General features: G+C 41.8%; 2 long non-coding RNA genes across 2 annotated transcripts; one reads left to right on the forward strand and one right to left on the reverse strand.

The window, feature by feature from the left end:
* Positions 1-4154: 4154 nt before the first annotated feature.
* On the reverse strand, positions 4155-15015 carry LOC144370125 (uncharacterized). The gene is made up of 3 exons (XR_013430066.1): positions 14827-15015; positions 5232-5366; positions 4155-4246 (listed from the first exon to the last, which is right to left on the reverse strand). It is a non-coding gene; the product is annotated as an uncharacterized LOC144370125 (long non-coding RNA).
* Positions 15016-15160: 145 nt separating this feature from the next.
* On the forward strand, positions 15161-20878 carry LOC144369843 (uncharacterized). The gene is made up of 3 exons (XR_013429647.1): positions 15161-15455; positions 16038-16100; positions 16907-20878. It is a non-coding gene; the product is annotated as an uncharacterized LOC144369843 (long non-coding RNA).
* Positions 20879-21682: the final 804 nt, after the last annotated feature.

Consider the following 21682-nt stretch of genomic DNA (forward strand, 5'->3'; position numbering starts at 1 on the left):
GGTTGGGACCAGCCCCTCCCACAGCAGCAGCCTGCTGGGCCTCCCATGACCAGCTGCACCTTAGAGGAGGCTGTCCTCCAGAGCAGATCCATGGAGGCCGCGGGATGACTCTTCACCCCCAGTCCCTCCCCTACCTAACTGGCTGATCTGAAATTCTACCTGAAAATTTATATCCTTATTGCATAGCAAATACTCCTGAGAGAAGAACTGCAGCTTTTATCAACCATTTACACCTCGGTGCGAATGTGTTCATCAGAGCCTTTTCCAAAGAGTCTTTTTTAAAGGAGAAGCAAAAGAAGCTAAGTATGAAAAAATGCCTGAGGATGAAAAGAAAGTGACCAGAAGCCACAGAAGGACAAAAAAGAAAGAGTGGTCCAAAGACCCACTCAGCCTCGGCTCAAAGGTACCTGCTTGAGAGGATAAAGGACTGACCCAAACTTGTTGGTATGAGGGGATTACCCGGATGTGGGGAACCTCAGAGCTGAGTCTCTGGCTCTGAAGAGCAGAGATTAGGACCTGAGCACTGGTTTGTAGGAAGGGTCTGTCTTTTCTCAAAGGAACAATCTTGAAGGAACAATGGCACTTCAGGTGTTTACCTGAGCTGCCCAAATAAAGGAGGAGGAAGCAACCACCTGCCTTACCAATCACTGGGAGCGCTTTGTTTCACTTTAGTAAGCCACCAGGAGACTTAAGTCTCTTTAACCGCACACAGACTTTTTGCATTTAAGGAAAGTGAGCAGTGTTTGTCTAACAAAATGTGATCTTGCACCCTGGGAGGAAGGAGGCCATGACCCAGGACTCACACTGAGCTACTGTTTCAGACCTATCAACAAGGTGACCCCCAAGCCTGGCAGGAGCGTTGCTTTGTTTATAGAACACGAGAATTTCACAACACTCACCAGTGGTTACGGATCAGAGCGGTCGGTACCATCAGAGGTCAGGAAACCCTAAAAGAGATCATCGTAGAATTCGTTGCTTAAAAAAAAATCTTTATGGCTTTTTATAGTTGACATTATTCCTGAGAATCATCCTCCAGAGTTGTGCCTTATTTGATGAGCCTCAACTACCCAAATTTGGACTCAGTTTAGGTCACTGGTGGCAAACCTACAGAATGACTCATGCACACAGACCAAACTTGAGATACTGATCAGTCGTGGCGAGAGAAGGAAGATGCTTAAATTAGTTCTCAGTATGTCTACCTCCACATCTTACCAGATGCAGATGTCTAAATAGTTCTATTTCAAAATGTAGGTGAATTGCTGTGCTCAAAGAATCGGAGTGAAAGATTGGCCCATGACGCTCCCTGGGTAATTTTCCCCCCTTAAAGACAGCTGAAAAGCCTCCCAGGGGAAGCCTCAACTCTCTTTCATTTGATTCTCTAAAGAGTCTTATTCTTCTGGACTAGAAGCAGGAAAAGATCTACCTCAGGATGCACCATGTTAAAGTCCCTCCTTGTTAGTGAATGCTTAATGAACTGGGAAGCTTCTTAAAAGCCTCTTTATAGGGCTTCAGTTACCCCATGAGCCAAACTGCCTCAGACACACAGTTATACCTTGCTCATCTTTTCAGATTCCAATAGAACATTCCATGTTTCCTATCACATTGTTTAAACACACACACACACACAGACACGCACACACACACACACACACACACACACATATACAAAGAGACTTTCTCTTTGTCATGGAGAATCCATTCCTATTCCTCTGCTTAGAGAGGGCTGGTTCTGAAATCCTTTTTAAAAATGTGTTTGCAAGTATCTGAGAGTTTCCTACCTCCCACACTTAAGCACTAAAGTTTGAAAGAATACATCATTTCTAGTTTGATGTATCTCCAAAACTGAGAACACAATGCAAGGGAGTGGAGGCCATATTTCACTCCACAATGGAGTCACAGTTTTTCCTAAGACGTGGTTTTAGCATAAAGTAAATTGTATTTCCAGGATGGCTGCCAAATACAACAACACAAATAATGATGACCAAAAACAGCAAAATGCAAGTGAACCAGAAGTGATGATGTTTCATAAGGAAATCCCATAAATGTTCTAAATACGCTTTGGTTTTACTTGAAGATTAATTAATTAAACCAGGTTGGCCAAACACCAGCGTATGGAACTGTACCAGAGGAGAGTTCAATAAAAACCCAAAGGGATGCAAATAAATCCTTTATGTTTCTTAATTCAAACAATGAGTTGCATCCCAACCTTCCATAATTCTGAAAATGGAACTCAGAAGAGTTTATTTCTTCCTCTCTCTCTCTCTCTCCTCTCCCTGCATGTTTTCTCTCTCTCAGCACTGACTATATACTGACAATTTTTCAGAATCTACATATTACTCCATTTCTAGGTTATAAGGATTTCTAGAAAAATTGACTGGTTTCCAGCATCAAAACATTCATGAAGCATCCATATGGATTTGCCTCCCTAATAGTCTTCTACCAAGTGAAGCATATTAGGGATTCAGGAAAAGAGAACTAGCATTTACTCCATACAAGAACTTTCGCTAGGCTATTACATGACTTTCTTATGTAATTCTCACAACATCACATAATAGGGACTATCGTCTCTTTTTTATAGATAAAGAAATTTGATTCTGAAAAGCAAAGTATGCACGTCCAAACATAGAATAAGCTTTGGAAGTAGAAAAGATGGACTTTAGAGGAATATTATGCTCAATGTGGCCTATTTTACGTTATTCAGGAAATTTGATGGAAGGATTCCCCTTGGTTTAAAACTTCTTTAGACTTCTGAGGAAGTGTAGTCTATTTCATCCTTATAACAAAATGCTTGAGGCAAACTAACATTATTATAAAGAAAAGAGGTTTATTTAGCTCACAGTTTTATAGGCTGAAAGTCCAAACATAACACTGGTTCTGGTGAGGGCCCCATGGGGGTGGTACAAATGTGGGGATCATGGCCAGATAGGAAGCCAGAGAGGCCCCTATCCCACAGTCTGCCGCAGTCTGGCTGGGCACAATTCAGGAGCCACTTGTCAAAAGAAACTAATTTTATTTTTAGAACTACAAACACCAAACAAAACAGCTCCTCAGGAAAAAAACCTCAGAGCCCAACTGCCACCACTGGCTTCCACAAGCCTCTCACCCCCACACCAGCCTCTCAACCTCCCACAATCCTCCTGCTCTTGAGGCCTATTGGCTGGGTCACGTGGGCGGAGCCAAAGAAGTCCCCCAATTGAGCAGCTCCGTGGTCTGAAAGGGCAGGGAAACAGCCCAATGAACATTACTGCAGAGGAGCCAATCAGCTAGATGTTGCTGGGGCCGCTGTGAGCCAATCATCAGCTGGCAGCTGGAAGTTTGCTGGGGCCCCTTTGGCTGTGGCTCTCAACAACAGTCCTTTCCTATGGCATGCCCCCAATGATCTAAGGACCTTCTGCTAAGCCTCACCTCTTTTTTTCCCAGATTTTTTTATTGGTACCTTATATTTGTGCATAATGGTGAGATTCACTGTTACATATTCATACACTCACAATTTAACAATATGTAGGCCTCACCTCTTAAAGTTCCTACCACCTCTTACTTCACCACACTGGAAACCTGCCGCAGTCTGGCTGGGCACAAATCACGAGCCACTGAAGCAGGAACAAACTTTATTTTTTAACTGCAGGAAAAAACCTCACACACGCTCCTGGGGAATCCTCCCGAAAAGCCACAGAGGCTCTTGCAGGAACCCCCAGCCGGAAATAGCACCCCGGGAAATCCCTCCTCCTGTACTTCGCCAACCAATGGGAACGCGCCAGGGGAATCCCCGTGAGAACTCAAAATAGCGCAAGAAGTCCAAAAATAGCGCCAGAACGCAAAAGTAGCGGCAGAGGCGGATAATGCCTCCCCTGTCAATCAATACTGTTGGCAAAATGCCCAGGAGCCATACAGACTCGGCTGTGGCTCTCAGCAGAAACCAAGCCTCCAGCACATGAATCCTCAGGAGACAAACAACATGTAAACTATAGCCATGGACCATGGGCCCCTCTGAGACCATACCACATGCATCAGCCTTATAAGCACTGCACTTTTGCTGGTGTGAGGTTTGCCAAAATAAGGTATAAAAGACTTTAAACAGTCCTACAATATGGTATTAAATAACACTGAATCAAAAAAATCAATTTTACTTTTTTTTATTAAGTAAAATTCACATACCTTGAAATGTACCATTTCAGCTATTGTAAAGTTTGTAATTCAGTGGCTTCTAGAACATTCATGCTGTGCAAAAGGCACTGTCCTTTGATTCCTTCAGAATGTATCAAAGAAAAAGTCTTGGTTAGATACTAGGACATCTTTAATAGCAGCAATATTTTATGATTACCTTTTCTAATAAAAAGAAAGAAAGCTTAGTTGTGCTGGTAAACAAGTATACCACAGGAATTTGATATTACAAACTTGGTTTGGGATTTTTTTTTTAGTTGGATTAATATTTTATTTTTGTCTTGATTTTTTTATTCCACCCAAATTTCTATTTGTATGGCAACAAAATTCCCTACTTAAATAAATATTTAAGTAAACAGGCAAGTGTACTTAGAGAAAAAAACATAGTAGTAATGATACATCGATATGTCAAAAGAAGGAGGAGGAGGAGGAGAAAAGAGGTGCGTGAGTAACTGAAGCCTTGGAGCCACTTTTCTGGTGACAGGGTGATCTATGATTTGAACCTCATGCTGGAATTTCATCCTCATTTTGAGGTATTAAGAGGATGGGAGCTTAATGCAACTATGGATTTAGAGGTAGCACCCATGAGACGCGATTAGGATAGGAAGGCCCTAAGAGCAGAGCCCCAGGATTGAATACTGGTGGCTTCATGAGAAGAAGGACAGAGACCAGAGGAGACACCCACATGATGTTTCCTGTGTGATGCCCTGGGACTCTGCCAGCAAGAAAGCCATCACCAGATGTGGACCCTCAACCTCAGACTTCCCAAGCCATGAGTCAAAATAATGTCTTTCTTCGTCACTTACCCGGTGGTATGGTGTTATTAGCAATGGTAACCGGTGGACACGGATGAAGGGCAGTGTGAAGAGTCATGTGAAGAGTATAGAAGAGGTAGAGACCGGGACGAATGGAAAAACCAGTCCAAAAAGATGGGCTTGAACTCGGAAGATAAGAATCTGGCAATAAATCCTAGAATATGGGCCGATCCCAAGCCTCTTTCCTGTTGGAAGTCCCTGGCCCATCTGCCTTCCCCCGTTGTTAGGAAGACGTGGCGACCGAAAAATACCCACCTCAGAGCATAGTAGATGCACTCCCAGACTGGGATCGAGAATAAAGGGCAGCAAGCTCTGTGGACAAGCAGGAAGGAAGCTTAGAGATGGGCAAGAGAGCTGGAGGAGCAGGCACAGCCCCACAACTTCAGTCTCCTGTTAAGAAAGGAGGTAGAAAAGAGAGGGGAGGTCAGGGACTGGGGAGGTGCTCTTTAAATGCAGAGCTTGTCCTTTTGCCCTCGGGCTTTCCGATGAAGACTTGTGAGAGCCAGGCTGTGGGAGTGGACACATGTAATGAGTTGACACCCCCCACCCCCCCATAGATCTGCTCTCAGGCCCAGTTGTGCAGCGAACTGCCTGCATGCCTCAGAAGTGAGGCTCTGCTGCTGGAGGATGCTTCCCTGCCTACAAATCTGTTTCTAATGATTCACCATTTGTAAATGGAACTCCATCCCAGGCTCTTCATTAGTAAGAGGTTATCAAGAAGAAAAATGGGGCACCCATCTGGAGATAAAAATCCCTGATGTCTAACAGATTGTCAGGAAGATTTCCAGCCCACTGGATCTGAAGACAAGGCCCCCCCCCCTCTCTCTCTCTCTCTCTCTCTCTCTCTCTCTCTCTCTCACACACACACACACACACACACACACACACACACACACACACACACTCACACTCCAGAGCTAGTCTTAGCTGAAGATTCATTCATTGTAGGTACCCAACATATATCAGGCTTATTTACTGCATGAAAGACAAAGTTTCTCCTTTTTTAAAATTTTTTTTCCAAGTTCCTCTTTTTAAAATGTAAATAAAGAGAGGAAACAATACAATGTCATTGTTTCTATACAAGTTGGTAAGACAATGTAGAGGGATGCTTTCCTGACATCTTGGAGAGATCCAGTGATCTGAGGAACAGGAGGTGGGATGCAGAGAAATTGCACGTCCCTCTGATCACTGCCACATTGCTTCCTGTTCCTTCCTGCAAAAACTTGTCACAGGAGTTTTTTTGTGGCTTTTTCTTTCACCTCTTCACCCTCACTCCTACCTGGTTTCCATCTGCCCCACACCATTGAAAACTGTCTCACCAAAGTCACCAGTGATTTCTTATGTCAAATCCAATGATCCTGTCCTTACCTTTCTTGATTCTTGGCAGTATTTGACACAGCTGAATTCTAATTTTAAAGACACTTTGTCACCTTGGCTTCTGTAGCATTGAACTCTTCTGACATTCTTCCTACCTCCCCATCACTCCTTCTCAATCTCCTTCTACTCTATGCTTCTTGTAAAACAAGGAGAGCCCTAGGGCCAACCTCATCTCCATCTCCTCTCTGTCTGCAGTTTGGACAATCCCACCTGGTCTAAACGTCAACTATGTCTAGACTGACAACTCCAAATTTCTATCTCTAGGATTTATATTCTGATACCTGCCCTGAGTTCCAGACCCAAATACCCAACTATCTACTCCGTATTTCTAATTATATGTCTGGTTGGCATTTTACCTTCAACTGTCCTCAACAGAACTTGGGTTTCTCTTCCCATATTTCATCCTCTGTCCCCTTTGATGAGAGATGTTCAATCGGTGGTTAAAACAAAACCATCCTATCTTGCCAAGACAATTGCCTTTCTATCTGGTCTTTCTGCTACAACTTCTCTGTTCAAAACTCTCCAGGAGCTGGGGGTGCAGCTTAGCAGCAGAACCCTTGCCTAGCACACTCTACAAGCACGTACACACACACACACGCACACACACATGCATACACGCACTCACACCTGTTCAATGGGTATCCCATCTCAAAATGAAATCCAAATCCTGATCTTAGTCTGAACTTTGCCCACCCACCCACCCCTCCCTGACCTCGTATCCTCCCACTTCCTCTCTGGTTCCTACCATGATGCCTACTCCTCTTCCTCCAACACCCCACGCCACGTGCACGTGTGTCCACCCACCCTGGCCTCTGCCCTGCTGTTTCCTCTTGCAGGAATGCCCTCAGACTGGACTCAGCCTTCTTCACTTCCTTGTTCAACCATCACTCCATCACAGAGGACTTCCCCTGATTATGTTGTCTAAAACTAGCACGCACATCCTTCTTTACCCCCTTACCCTCCTAACTTCAAAGCTCTGATCTCTCCACTAGAGTGGAAGATCTCAGAAAACAAGGATCTGTTCTATCACTGCTGTATCTCCAGAGTCTAGAAAAGCAACTGTCACATAGTAGATACAAATCAAAATTTTTAACTAATCAATACAACATTGTCCTTTGTTCTTCTGTCCCCCTACTCCTCCCTTCAATTCACCTAAAAAATCATCTTTTCACTTAATCCCAGATTTATGCAGCTTTGTCCTAGTTTAAGCCACTATCCAAATACACTATATAAATGTTGGCATTGTTTTCTTTATTTGAAGATGGGTGGTTATTCATCAACCCTTTATTAAAGTGTATGAAATTTGGTAGCTTTAACATTTTTTATGAACAAGGAATTTTTTTTTAGTAAAACTGTTATAAACCTTGGGAAGAATAAAAGATATTGTTATTCATGCTAATTAATGGTAACAGTCCACAATAGAAGTTCAGAGGCTTAAACCAACAAAAATAAATTTTGCATTCATTTCACTTATCAATGAAGGAATTATGGGAGCAATATTCCCCTAACAATTTCAGGTCCCATGTTTCTTCCTGTGACTGTGTCATACTGTGTCATGCACTACTTCAAATCAGTTTCTTCCTTTGTCTATTCAGGATCTCCACAGAGATTTGGGGAGCCAGGCCTAGAATTGGCCGACATCACTTTTACCACATTCCACTGTCCAGAGCTAGTGTTATGGCTCCAACTCAACTAAGGAGGAATCTGGGGCTACCCAGGAGGAGGAATGGAAACTGGAGGACATCTACTCACTCTCTGCTACACCATTTTATGATCTGCAGAGATCACCATTGACTTTCAGTCATCTGCCCTCTGAACAAGTGTGGTCATTACCTTCCAGGTAGTAGGGTGCACAGAAACTGATGAGCCAACCTCAACAGATAGGGAAGACCAAAAGCTTCCAGGCCTACAGAGCACATGAACGGTCCCCATGCCCTCAGCCGTGCCTCCATGTATGCATCTGCAGGAGCACTATATTTGGACCCCAGCTCTGCCTATGACATCAAGCCAAACTCACCATACTCAAGATCTCCTTTGTGTCTCTGAATTTTAAGACCTAGTTTTTTTGCTAAGACAAATGAATTTTGATAGCCATCGTTTTTAAGGTTTTACTGATAGTTTTAGCTCTTCTTAGACTTATTTTTGTTTGGATATACATGATCTTGTCCACGATCGTGGGAAATAGCCTACATGAATTAATTATTCATAGTTCAGCCAGGGCTGGAACAAATTCAAATAGACAGCTGTACCCTGGTCCTAAAGGAGTCGATTTGAATATTTTCAAATTGTGGTGAATTAAATTCAATGAAGGTTGGCCAAAGATCCCCATAAGGTAATTTTTGCTTTCTCCTATTCTCTCCCAGTTTAATCCCATTCACCTTGAACTTAGCCTGTGATCTGCATCTCATCATTCTTGACTCAAGTAGTTAGTGGAAATTACAAGGCCATCAAGACAAGAAACAAAGCATTTGAGAATAATGTAGCATTCTATGAATAAAACAAGAAGAGCTAAACTCTGATCCCACTCCAGGAACAAGTATGGGGAATTCAAGCAAAATAATGAAATAAATGTATGAAATCTTTTATGATTTTTCTCTTCATTGATCTGTTCAGGAGAAATTAAGTAACAAATGACATCCAAGCAGACACATTAAGGAACAAAAGCAGATAAAATAATGGAAGAGAGGATGTATACAAGTAGTTACATAACAAACACAAAGTCATCTCCAGTTCATTTGAAGTAACTGGGTAAATGCAGACTGAAATCAGAAATATTACATAAAAGAATGGGTCGAAAGCAAGAAGTCTCAGGATGTTGAACACAAGGCATCATGTAGATTGCAGGAGGGGACAGATGGTTCTCCAGGGAGGGCCTAGTACATGGTAAGACATGATGGTGGAAATCTATGGTAAAAGAAGAGAGCAGAGGAGGCAGGGGATATAGCTCAGTTGGTATAGTGCTTGCTTAGCATTCAAAAGGCCCTGGGTTCAATGCCCAGCACCACCAAAAAAAGGAGAGAGAGAGAGAGAGAGAGAGAGAGAGAGAGAGAGAGAGAGAGAGAGAGAGAGATAGCAGAGCAGCACAAAAGCTAACTGACTAGAGTACGCATGTGTGTTGGGGTCCTCTGTGAGATAAAGTTAAAAAACAAAGTTCATTGTTACTGGGCTGTCTCCTTCCATTTTATGCTACTGTAACAGAATCCCACAGTCTGGGAATTTATAATGAACTGAAATTTATTGGCTCATGGATCTGGAGGTTGGGAAGTCTGCAATGGAGGGCCTGGCATCTGGCTAGGGCCTTCTTACTGCTTCATCCCAGGGTGGAAGGGCTAAGAGGAAGGGAGAGAGCCAGGGAGCGAGGGGGGAGGGGTGCATCAGCTCCATAACAATGGCATTGGTCCATTCATGATAGCCATGCCCCGTGACCTTGAAACTTCCCACTAGGAGTCACCTCCCAACATTCTCTCATTGGGGATCAAGTTTCTGACACATGAACTTTGGGGGCACATCCCAAGCTCTTGCTCAGGGTAAGGAGTCCAGATTTGGAGTCATCAGAAATAAGGCCATATTGCAGGGTCTTAATCAGAGGAGAGGGATGGTGAAAGCAATGATGAATCTGGCAGCAGTCAGAAGGATAAATTGAAAGTGAGGAGTCCAGTAAAGAGGCTTTTGCAGTAATTTATATGGGACTTGATGGGGACTTGGCTCTGAGAAGTGACAGCTGAAAGTGAGACCCAGGGACAAATCCAAGATACTCCTCAGAAGAAGGAAAGATGTTTGTGAATGACTGGACACATGGAGGGAAAAACAGGAAGGAGTGAATGAAAACCCTGGGGACCAGGTCAATGATGGTGGCACCAAAGATGAGGAAATTATGAAGTATATGATGCACTTTCTCAGATTTAATTTTGTAGCATTTATTACTGAGTCCTACACGAAACAGTTCTTTTTCAATTTCTAATTCTAAGACACATGGTTAAAATTAAGGTTCATATTCTTGTTGGCTTCAGTTTCATATAACTTTGAAATTTACAAGGTTGGGGGGATTGAGCATACACATCAAAATATTATATAGTTGCCAGGTCATGTTTTAATCTTTAACAGAATAGCAGAACAGTGCTACATGTAATCAAAACATATTTTACTAGGAGAGGCAATCAGATCTCAAGATCAAAATGATTTCTTGAACAAGCATGGCCAGTGTAAGACAACTAATTGATCTTGTAAGTATCATGTGAACCTTTTACCTGACATTTTCTGTTCCTGTTTAATGGTTACTTCTGTAGCAAATAAAAAAAGAACCAGCCGATGCCAAAATCCAAAGAAAAATAGACACTCAATCGGAGTAAGGTAGACATCAGGAAAGATGTTTTTTTTTTAAACCCGGTGAAAAGCAAAACATGCAAATTTCAGGAAGAGAGAATGTCTATATGTAAAATGAATGTAAACATGAAGATCTGCCAGGAGCAGACAGGAGGGGGAAAGAAAGAGTAAAACCATCCCCACCCAGGAGCAGAGGGGGTAGGAGAAAGTTGTAATTTTTTTTTTTTTTTTAGTTTTAGTATTTTGAAGCAAACCGGAGATCCAAAAATTAGAAATGTAAGATTAGCATGAAATAAAGTCAAATAAAACATTTGGCAGAGAGTTGTTAGCCTTTGATGGTGTAAAAAGTCCCATCTTTTCTCAGATTCTTGAGCTTCCAGTTTACTAGAAGAGCGCAAGCTTCGGTGTGGGGACACAGGTGTCATAACCCTTTAAAAGGTTGTGGAGGTGGGTCAGAGCTGATGGGAAGCCGGTGGGTAAGTTCTTCATTAGAAAAATCATGTTCAGGACCTTAGCCATTGTGTTCCCAAAGGCAAGACTGTAGAATTCAACCGTTCTCCAAATTTGGATACATACATAGAATTACAGAAGGAGGAAGTTGGAGGGTTATTTGGAATCAAGGTTTGTATCAGAGATTTCTGATTGATCTCCAATATCTCATCTTCCCTTCTTGCTCAGTCACAGAACTGTCAGAATGTTAGCTTCTCTGCAGCTGGGGTGCAACCTTGCGACACCATTTTGGCCAATGGATTATAAGAGGAAATGGTATGAGCAATTTTAGGGAGCATGTCCTGTATCCCTGTCTTTTCCCTTTGTTACTCACTGAAATATATGTGTGATTGCTGAGCTGGAGAAACCATCTCAGACCACAAAATAAAAGCTTCATAGCAAGGCTGGTGAAGCAAGCATACAGGAGCCTGGTTCCCCGGTGGTGAGGGAGCCACCATACCAACCTACTGGAAAGTGAGATCGACTTGTTTAGTACAGTCCCTGACAATTATATAACTAAGAAAGTTATCCTTAGGATGACATTGGGTTAAGTCTGATCAGTGTGAATGGACATGAACTTTATCTTGACAGTGAAGAGGAAAGAGGGAGAGGAGGAAAAGGCAACCACTTAATTAGACAACCAACAAGACAGAACTTGGGGAAAGGGAAGCCAGCATACATAGCACTTTCTATGCTTAGAAACACAGGAACTAGATTAGTCTCTTGGGCTGAAAGTGAGGGCAACCAGGGATCAAGAGCTTCAGGCTTACAAGGGAGAGAATGGGGAAAGGTGAGCAGAAAAGAGGAGCAGGATCGATGGCAACCTTGGACAACTCGTGCAGGAAAAAAGAAAAAGAAAAGTACAGTAGAATTTATTTCCATGGAAATTTCACAGTAAAATCATGAATGTGTAGCAATAGTGAGTCAAAAAGTCAGTGAATGAAACTGAAAACGTTAAATGAAAGTGAAGAAACCACAAGATCAGGCAAGGTAAAAATAAAAATTGTGTAGCTTGTTTTATCCTACGAGTCATGAAACACTGCCTGATAAGGCAGGAGGCCCAGGGTGGACATCAACCAAGCGACTGCTCTTTAAAATTCACAAACAAAGGGAATATTGTGGTCTTGGCTTTAAGTGTCAGGGAAGAATTTATACAGAAAGCATTTTCATAGGAACCGCAATGTAATAGTGGTTTCAACACAACCTAGTTCCACATTCTGGCAGAAAACTCAAAAAATCCATTATGCAGTTACTCAACTTTGAAAGGGAACTGTAACTGAACCCACAGCGGTAAACTGGAAACAACAACAGAAACACTCCAAGGAATCACATACAGAGAAATTAATTGAGAAAGCTTAAACATTATTAGAAGCCCAAGGAAAATATTCACTAGGAAAAAAAATTTTTGACACTTTAAAAAGAAAAAGATCCACATATTCCCTAACAGTTAAAAGCAAACAAACAAAATCCACCTAAAAGAGGAAAAGTGTCTTTTTTTGCCTTTTTTTAATATAAAGATGGACCAGAGGAAAAAGGAGATGTACAGACTGCATAGGGCAGGCATAAACCAGAATTGGGCAGCAGGAAGAAAGTCAAGTAAAGCCTGCTACGGATCTTCCAACACAGGACTAGGAGCCCAGAAGTCCGTGGGACCCCCTTGGACCATGACATGAAAGATTTGATGGGAGATGAAAGAGAAACAAAAAGAAAGACTAAATAGTGATTTGAGGGAAACTTTGCCTCAAACTTTTAATATCACTAATCAACATACATTTAGAAGTATGGGTTGATTAGTGATATTAAAACAAGCAGTCATAAATGTCTAGAATGTTCTCCTTGGGGCTGATTGAACAAAAGGCATCAGAGTTAGACAGCACCTACTCATGAGCTGTGAAGGAAGGGTTACCCCAAACATAGAAGAAGCTATGAGCCAGGTGTGACTATCAGAGGGCCAGGAAGTCTCCCACAGGAGAATCTTCAAGAAAACATGCAAAGTAAAGAGGAAATTTACCCACAGGACAGGTAAACCTGTGGGAAATAAAAATGAAGCAGAAACCCTCTCTATTTTTTAAAAGGTGGAAAAATGGAGGAAATCGTGCTAAGGTAACACAGTAGTTAAGGAGAGAAATAATCATGAAAGTCGAAGGAATTGGTGGACAGAATTTATTTAGGGTCTCAAAGTTCTTTACACAGGTACCTAAAATATATCTGGGTCTGTTTTGAAAAACAAAACAAAGCTCAGTCATGCCTCAGGCCATACAGAATAATGGAGTTGTCCTTGATGATTTCTTGAGAATCTACAGGAAAGATGTCATGTGGCATATCATATAGCAAAGGAATAGAATTTTTTAAATATCTCTCTCCACTCAGAATTCATCTCCCTGAAGCTGTCTTTTGTCCCTCCCTCAACACCTCCCTCCTTGCTCTCTGGGCTTCATATTGGGTCTCCCTTCCCCTCTCCCCAAATCCTGGTCTCTTATACCCTCTCACCTCACCCTCATCACTCACCGGGACCCAAAAGTTAGCTCAATGGCACTCAGCGAGAACTCCCAAGCTCCCCCAAACATTAACCATTTATAGTTCCTTAAATATGTTCTTTAAATATGATTCAAGCCTAAACAGGGGCGAGAGGTGGGAGGGAAAGGGAGAGAGAAGGGAAATTGCATGGGAATGGAAGGAGACCCTCATTGTAACACAAAATTACATATAAGAGGAAGTGAGGGGAAAGGGAAAAAAAACAAGAGAGAGAAATGAATTACAGTAGATGGGGTAGAGAGAAAAGAAGGGAGAGGAGGGGAGGGAAGGGGAGGGGGGATAGGAAAGGGATAGGAAGGGCAGCAGAATACAACAGACACTAGTATGGCAGTATGTTAAAACGTGGATTGAAACCGATGTGATTCTGCAATCTGTATAGGGGGTAAAAATGGGAGTTCATAACCCACTTGAATCAAATGTATGAAATATGATATGTCAAGAGCTTTGTAATGTTTTGAACAACTACTAATAATAAAAAAATAAAAAATAAAAAAAAATAAATATGATTCAAGTCACCTAACTAGGTAAAATAAAAATGTCTCAAAAAATCAAAATATTGGGGCTGGGGCTGGGGATCAGCAGTAAAGCACCCACCTAGCATGTGCAAGGCACTGGGTTCAATCTTCAGCACCACATAAAAATAAATAGAGGTATTAAAAATATCAAAATATTATTCTATCTTTGCACACATGGAAAAGAAAGTGATTGTGATAACAGTTAACATTTTTATAGCATTTTCTGATGCTCCATGTATGTCAACTTTTGGGGGGTCTCTGATTGTTATGACTACCATCATCTTCTGATTTTCACATGTGGAGACACTGAGGCCATGCAGATTAAGTAAAAAGAGATGTTTCTGGCTCCAGAAAATGCCTTCTCTCTACCACACCATGCGGACTCTCCTCTCTTTCCAAGGGTTTCCCTTCCTGAGTTTCATATCTGTGGATGGCACTTCTGCATGCCCCTTCTTGCCCTCTCCCCCACCCCCTCCACTCAGCACACTGGGCCTGCATGCATTTCTCCAGCAGCCCCTCCCTGCCTGGGTTTTTGCAAGAAGATGTACATTCACTGTTGCACTCACACGTGCACACACAAACTCACTCTCTTGCACTCCCTGCAAACTCACCTGTACACACTATCCTTTCTCCACAGGTAACCAGAGAGTGGGGGTCGAGCACCTGAAGGCAGCACTTCTGCTCCTAGCCGAGGCAGATTAGTGAACAAACAAACAGGATCACAAAAGCTTCACTTTTCAAATTACTGAAACAGATTTTGAGTGTGTAAGTGGAGTGTTATGAGACTAGTTCCCAGTGTTTTTGAATGTCTGAGGGTGAAATTAGGGACAAAATGTATTAAACTGTTCCAGCACTCTACTTCCTGCAGCCCTACAAGTGGAAGGATGTGTCTTCTGGGCAGGGTCTTGGTTCCGGAAGGGAGCACGTCAATGACCTCAGGGTAGATGCCACTCTAGGTCTACACAGCAGTGGCTGCCGGAGCTGAACCAAGCCCACTCCTCTAAGATCACTAGCACCCAGGGAATCGGCAGTGGAGAGTGAATGGTAAATGTCGTAGTGCTGGGAGCAGGCTAGTCTGGATGGGAGTCGGGGTGTGTGCTGGGGGCCAGAGGGAGCATGTTCAAGGCCGAGGAAGGACAAGTCAACAGGAGCCAAACTCCTTCATCCTTCAGAGAACCCGTGTGCCTACTGCAGGGATGCAAAATAGAGACCCAGGCACAGCAAGACCAGCAACGATGAAGTAAGTGTTCTTGAAACTCTGCACGAGGGTTCCTCTAGCCCCAAGAGGGCACCTGAGTCCAAGGCCCAGCAAAAGGAGAGGGATGCACATAAGACCCCATAGTTACTGGTCATGTAAGAGAAAGGGATTAGGAGAGAAAGACTGGATTTCCCACTTGTCTAGGCATGTGGGGAGTAGTGAAGGTATTTCAAAAACATGGAATGTGACTTTGTCACTCTGCTCATATGAAATGGGTCATAGCAATTACATTGTTATATTATCATAACGGCTTCCTTTTCCTTCTCTGCATTCCATCTCAAACGCTACAGGCTGGATCTGATGCCTTCTCTGTACTTTTGGAGGCCATGCTGTTTATCACTGTATTTGACCCTATTCTGTGGTGACATGATTTCTTCATCCAACAGTACCTATGCCTAGTGAGATGTTTGTGTTCTAATCTGGTTCTTGAAATTTATAGACCCACAAATGCATCTTATCTATCTGTTTACTCTGTGTGATTCAGTGGTTGGTAAATTGATTTATACTCATTAAACCCACAAGAGGCTGATTCATAAACTGAGAGGACGATGTGTTAAATTACAGAAGAAGATAAAACTGGCCTGAGAAATACAAGGACACGGATTTGAACAAGACACTGTGTCTGGGGTGAGTAAGTCTACCCTAGAAGCCAAAAGCAAAGCCAAGCATTGCCTTTCAACACAGAGTCAAAGCCAAGGTGTTTGTACATTGTCATGTGGTATTTCTAGAAAGCTCTGGTAGACGGAGGAATTTGCCCTCCATGATTGCTAGGCTTGAAAAGCTAAGAACAGTATTCCTCTTCCTTGAAACCCTGGGTGGGCCAGAGGGATTGTAATGAATTCTTACAACCCAAGCCTCGTTTTCCCATTGTCCATGAAAGAAACTCTTGTTCTATGGACAGTTATCACTTTTGCTTAGAATGATCAAACTTACAGGTGATTTTTATCAAAACACATTTCAATAGGTAACCTAGATGGTGGCAAATAAGTACGATCACCTCATCAAGGCAGCTGAAAAAACACCAGCAGTCACCTAGCCTGATGGTTTTCGAATCATGTCCAATGGACTCCAGGGGCAGCCAGGTAAATCAAAGGTTGAGTAGTCAGAGAGTAGCTGGCTATCCCCTTGAAGGGAGCTGGAATTCCCAAAGTGTAGCAATCACTGATACCTTTTACTACACAATATCAGGAAGAAATTGACCTTTTAAAGAACCAATTAATTAATTGGAAAAGGCAAGAGAAGAAGTAACAGGCCCACCTAGGAACTTAGAGCATGTGTATAGGAAGCATTTGTGTTGGGGACCAGGGTAACAGCAATAGACATGGAGAGATACGGATAGATTTAAGATGAAGTATAAAGGTAGAAAAGATAGGGTGTGGCTAGTAGGGGAACAGAATCCATCAAAGAGTCATTGATTTATTTATCCCATGCAGAAAATTATCGGATGCTGATAAAGGGCTAGACACTGGGCTGGGGGCCTTCCTGCCTTTCCTGGAGTTCTTGTGCCAGTGGAAGGAGGCACACCATTGATGGCCATGCAAATGGGTAAGATGTTTATGAGCTCTGGACGAGCATGGGAGATCACATCTTGCTTCCCTTCTCCTAGGGATCACTACCTGCAGCATCTGCTTCCAACAATCAGCTCTCCAACCCTCTGAAAACAATTTCAAATTTTTGCCTAGCTTTTCAGCTTACACAATGAAAATGAATGAATTTATTCCCTGTTGTTTTATCATGGCTAAAGGTGGAAGGGACTTTTTCTTGGGAAAAAAAATATATTTAATTTAAGGAATAAAGGAAAGGGAGGAGTCAAAACCGGCCACCAGATTCTGGCTTTATTAGGACAGTAGTGGTGCTGAGACACAACCAGATGGATACAGATTTATTTTTTTCTTTCTTCCTTCCACAAGGATGTATGTATGTGTGTTAAATTTATTTGTTTCAGAGATTCTGGAAAAGAAGAATGATGGTGGAAGAGATGAAACCAGTAGAACTGGTCTAGACACGTTGAGTTTGAGATGTCTATAATATCTGTGACACTAGAATCCAAAAGGAGGCCAGGGATATCCTTGAACACCCAGGCACATGAGACACAATTCACTGATAACCACCAGGTTTGCAGAGGGAGATCAGAGCTGAGATTCTGAGATGCTAAGTTTGAAATGTCTAGAAGAACTTCTAGGATGTCTATCAAGTGGGCAGTTCTAGGGTTCAGAAAAGAGCTCTGATAAAAATATGAGACCCTTTGATAAACAGGTAGAATTCAAATCATGGGAAAGGAGAGGTCACTTCAGAAAAGATAAGGGAAAGAGGAAAGGAGAAGAGAGGAAAGTAGGGGAGAGAAAAAAAGAGGAAGAAAGTACAGAAGAGGCAAAAAATGAACCATGAGGAAGATTTGCATTTAGAGGCTTCACGGGGAAAGAGGAGCCATCGAGAGGAAATATAAAGAGCTGGCCTCAGAAGAAAGGAAACAGTCAGTGTATTTTCAAAGGAAAAAAGAGTACATCAGAAGGGAGCAGAAATTGGTTCAAATGCTGTGGAGAGGTCAAGTAAGGTAAGCATTTCAGAGTTCCCATTGGATTTAGGAAGATGGAAACCATTAGTGAGCTTTTCAATAGGAGTTTGGGTAGGTGGAAGATTGAACCAGAGTTGATGAAGAGTGAATGAGGTGAAGTGGAGGCAGCCTGTGCAGATGATGGAAAGGGAGGTGGTGCTGGAGAGACGATGAGTTGGGGGAGATTTGATGCTTTACTGTTAAGGCGCAAGGCAAAGAGAATTTGGAGGATAAAGCCAAGAAGTTAAAGACGCAGAGAGAGGTGTTGACAAAGCAAAGCACCTGAGAAAGGATCCTGAAAAGTCCAGAATCCAGAACCCACTTTCTTTGACAGGGCATCGGGGGGAAGAGGGGTGATCATGGAGATGGAACTCAGGGCTTTGCACATATTAGCAAAGTGTTCTTCCGCTGAGCTGCTTCTCCAGCCCTTTTTAGTTTTGTTGTTTTGTTTTGTTTTGTTTTAATTTTGAGACAAGGTCTCATAAAGTTACTGAGGTTGGTCTCAAACTCAAGATCCTCCTGCTAGGTTCAGAGGCACTACCACAACCAACCGGAACCCACTTTCCAATTACCCTTTATATTCCCTTTTCTAGAGATCTCCCCTAATGAATGAAGACCTCTCTAAATGCAGGGGTCCCCGCCCTTGGTTCTTCTCTGATTCCACACTGACATGTCATATAAGTGTTTGAAATACTTCTTTAATGGGTTTATGTACGTGCTGTTGTTTGAATGCACTTTGTCTCCATCCAAACTCATCGAGGTTCAATTCTACAGTGTATTGGTATTGAAAGGTGTTGGGATCTTTAAGAGTCGGGGCCTAATGGGAAGTGATTGGGTCATGACTACCTTCCTAATGCCTCTCACTCCAAAGTGAGTCATGCCTCACAGGTCCTGGATTAGTTATCACAAGAGCATATTGTTCTAAAGCAAGGCCATTACATGTGCTTGGCCCTCTTTTACACACACCCACTTCCCCCTCCATTTTTCCACCATGTTGTAATACATCCAGGAGGCCCCTACCAGATGCCAACACCATGCTATCTGGGCTTTCCAGCCACCAGAATCATGATCCCAATATATCTCTTTTCCTTATTTATTAACCCCTGTCATTTATTCTGTTATAGCAACACAAAATGGACTACGACAGTATAAATAATGTAAATGAATGAACAAATGAATAAATTTATCTATTAAAATCTGCTCTGAAAAGAGGAGCAATTATTCCTAGAGTAAAAATAGTAATAATTTGTATTATCATTTTTTGTATTATTGTATTTTATATTATTTTATTATGTGGGGTAAGAGGTACATTCATACATTGCTAATGGGACTGCAAATTGGTGCAACCACTATGGAAAGCATTATGGAAATTCCTTAGAGAACTTGAAATGGAACCACTATTTGACCCAATTATCCCACTCCTTGGTCTATACCCAAAGGACTTAAAATCAGCATCCTACAGTGATACAGCTACATCAATGTTTATACCAGCTCAATTCACAATAGCCAAGCCATGGAACAATCTAGGTGCCCTTCAACAGATGAATGGATAAAGAAAATGTGGTATATATACACAATGGAATATTATTTCCCCATAAAAAAGAATGAAATTGTGGCATTTGCCAATAAATAGCTGGAACTGGGAATATCATGCTAAGTGAAATAAGCCAGTTTCAAAAAACCAAAAGCCAAGTGTTCTCTCTGATATGTGGATGCTAACCCACCCACATATAGAAGTTCATTGGATTAGACAAAAGGGAATGATGATAAGGGAGAGGGTGGGAATAGAAAAGACAGTAGAATTAAGTGGACATAACTTTCCTATCCTTGTAATTGGATACATGACCAGGGTAACTCCACATCATGACAGCCATGAGAATAAGATCATAATTAAAATAATTTATACTCCACATGTGTATAATATGCCAAAATACACTCTACCATCATATATTTTTTAAAAAGAATAAAAAATTTAAAGAAATGATAATAATAATAATCTCTGCAGACTTAGGCAAATTTCCCCAGAGTAAAAAATAAGAACAATAAAAACAAAATTGTTACAACTATTTTAGAGACAGGAATGTGGTTTTTTTTCCCCAACTTACTCACAATTGATGAATAGCTACTTCCTGTGTAGATCTGAAGGCTTCTTTCATCGGTCTAGGGCAAAGAGTAATTGCTGTATTTTACATCTAAAGTCCATTCTCATTTATCAAAAAATACTTCAGTTTGGAAAGTGCTACATAATTATTTCCATAATTTCCATGACATCTCTATATGTTGACATAGTATTATTATGCCATCAATTCTCAATCATTAGGCTAGTGATAGAATCACATTCTGGGATGTCTAAGGCAGTGAAAAATAAAGTGGGGGACAGCAGGTTTGTCATCCTAATTTAGGCTCATTTGGGCTAATAGTCGATGTCAACACACTGGTGTCAGGGGTTCCGCTCAGAAGCTTTTGTGTGGGGGCAGAGAAAGGGGTCTACCCAGGATTTTGTAACTTCTGAGATTTATTCACAAAGTGAATCAAAAACAGGCTCAAAGGACAAAACGCTCTACAAGAAGAAGGCTCTATAGTTCAAGGACATGTCAAAAGGCAAAATTAGATTTGTAAAAAAGAGAACTCTGCACTAAGAACCAGAATTGAGGAGTCATTCAGCCCTTTCTCATCATCCTACAGACGACAATAGAACCCAGAGTAATCATATGGCTTTCTCAAGAGTGCATAGCAAGTTCAATGAGCAATCCCCACAAGAAGTAGCATCTGGTGGTTCTCTGGTCCAGGGCTCTACGCTGTTTGGCATTCCCAAAGAGTTCTTGTTTTACTTTGTCTTCTCTATCCAAAAGAATGTCTTCCAAAGGGTATTTTCAAATGTAAAGAATTAAGTTGAGATCCAAGATAGAGAAGTCATTAAGGAAAATTTGGATCTTTGACCCTTATGATACTCCAGACACCTTCACGGCTGTTAACTCATTCAGTCCTTTCAAACCACTTTGAAGTTTTATTCCCATTTACAGATGAGGAAACAGAGGTTACACAGAGTAAGCAATTTACCGCAGGTCACACAACCAGCAAATGATGCATCGAGACAAGAATTTAGGGCCCTGACTCTAGGTGCACTTCTCTGTTCGCTCTTCAAATGAGATCATACCTTCTACCCGAGACAGATCATAACCCGAAATATGAAAGACTCAGAGAGAGGTAATTATGCAACCACTGTTGGCAATCTTTGGGGGGAAAAACATGAAGAACAAAGAGGTGCCAGAAGACGGAAAAATAGTTTCTGATTGTGAAATGCAAAAAAAAAAAAAAAAAAAAAAGCCTGGATTCTGGGAAATATGGTCTGGTCAAAGCAAATTCTTGATGTCAATCCTTGGCAAAAATCTAGAATAAATTGCTAACCATGGTTTGTGAACCACTTAGAAAAGAATGTTCTGATCACACGAAACCAGCCTGGGTTCACTAAGGTCATGCCGTGGCAAACCATCCACTTTATTCACTAGGAAATGAGGTTGTCTGTTGGGATCTAATCAATTTTAAAATATGTGGCTATGATTTGGACAATAGTACAGATGGACATGTTCATAACTGGTTGAAGTTGCCCTTGATCTGCCATATGCCCTGCCTGGGAATTATTCCATTAATAAGT

The sequence above is a fragment of the Ictidomys tridecemlineatus genome, chromosome 13, assembly GCF_052094955.1.
Source record: "Ictidomys tridecemlineatus isolate mIctTri1 chromosome 13, mIctTri1.hap1, whole genome shotgun sequence".
In the NCBI taxonomy this organism is placed as follows: domain Eukaryota; kingdom Metazoa; phylum Chordata; class Mammalia; order Rodentia; family Sciuridae; genus Ictidomys; species Ictidomys tridecemlineatus.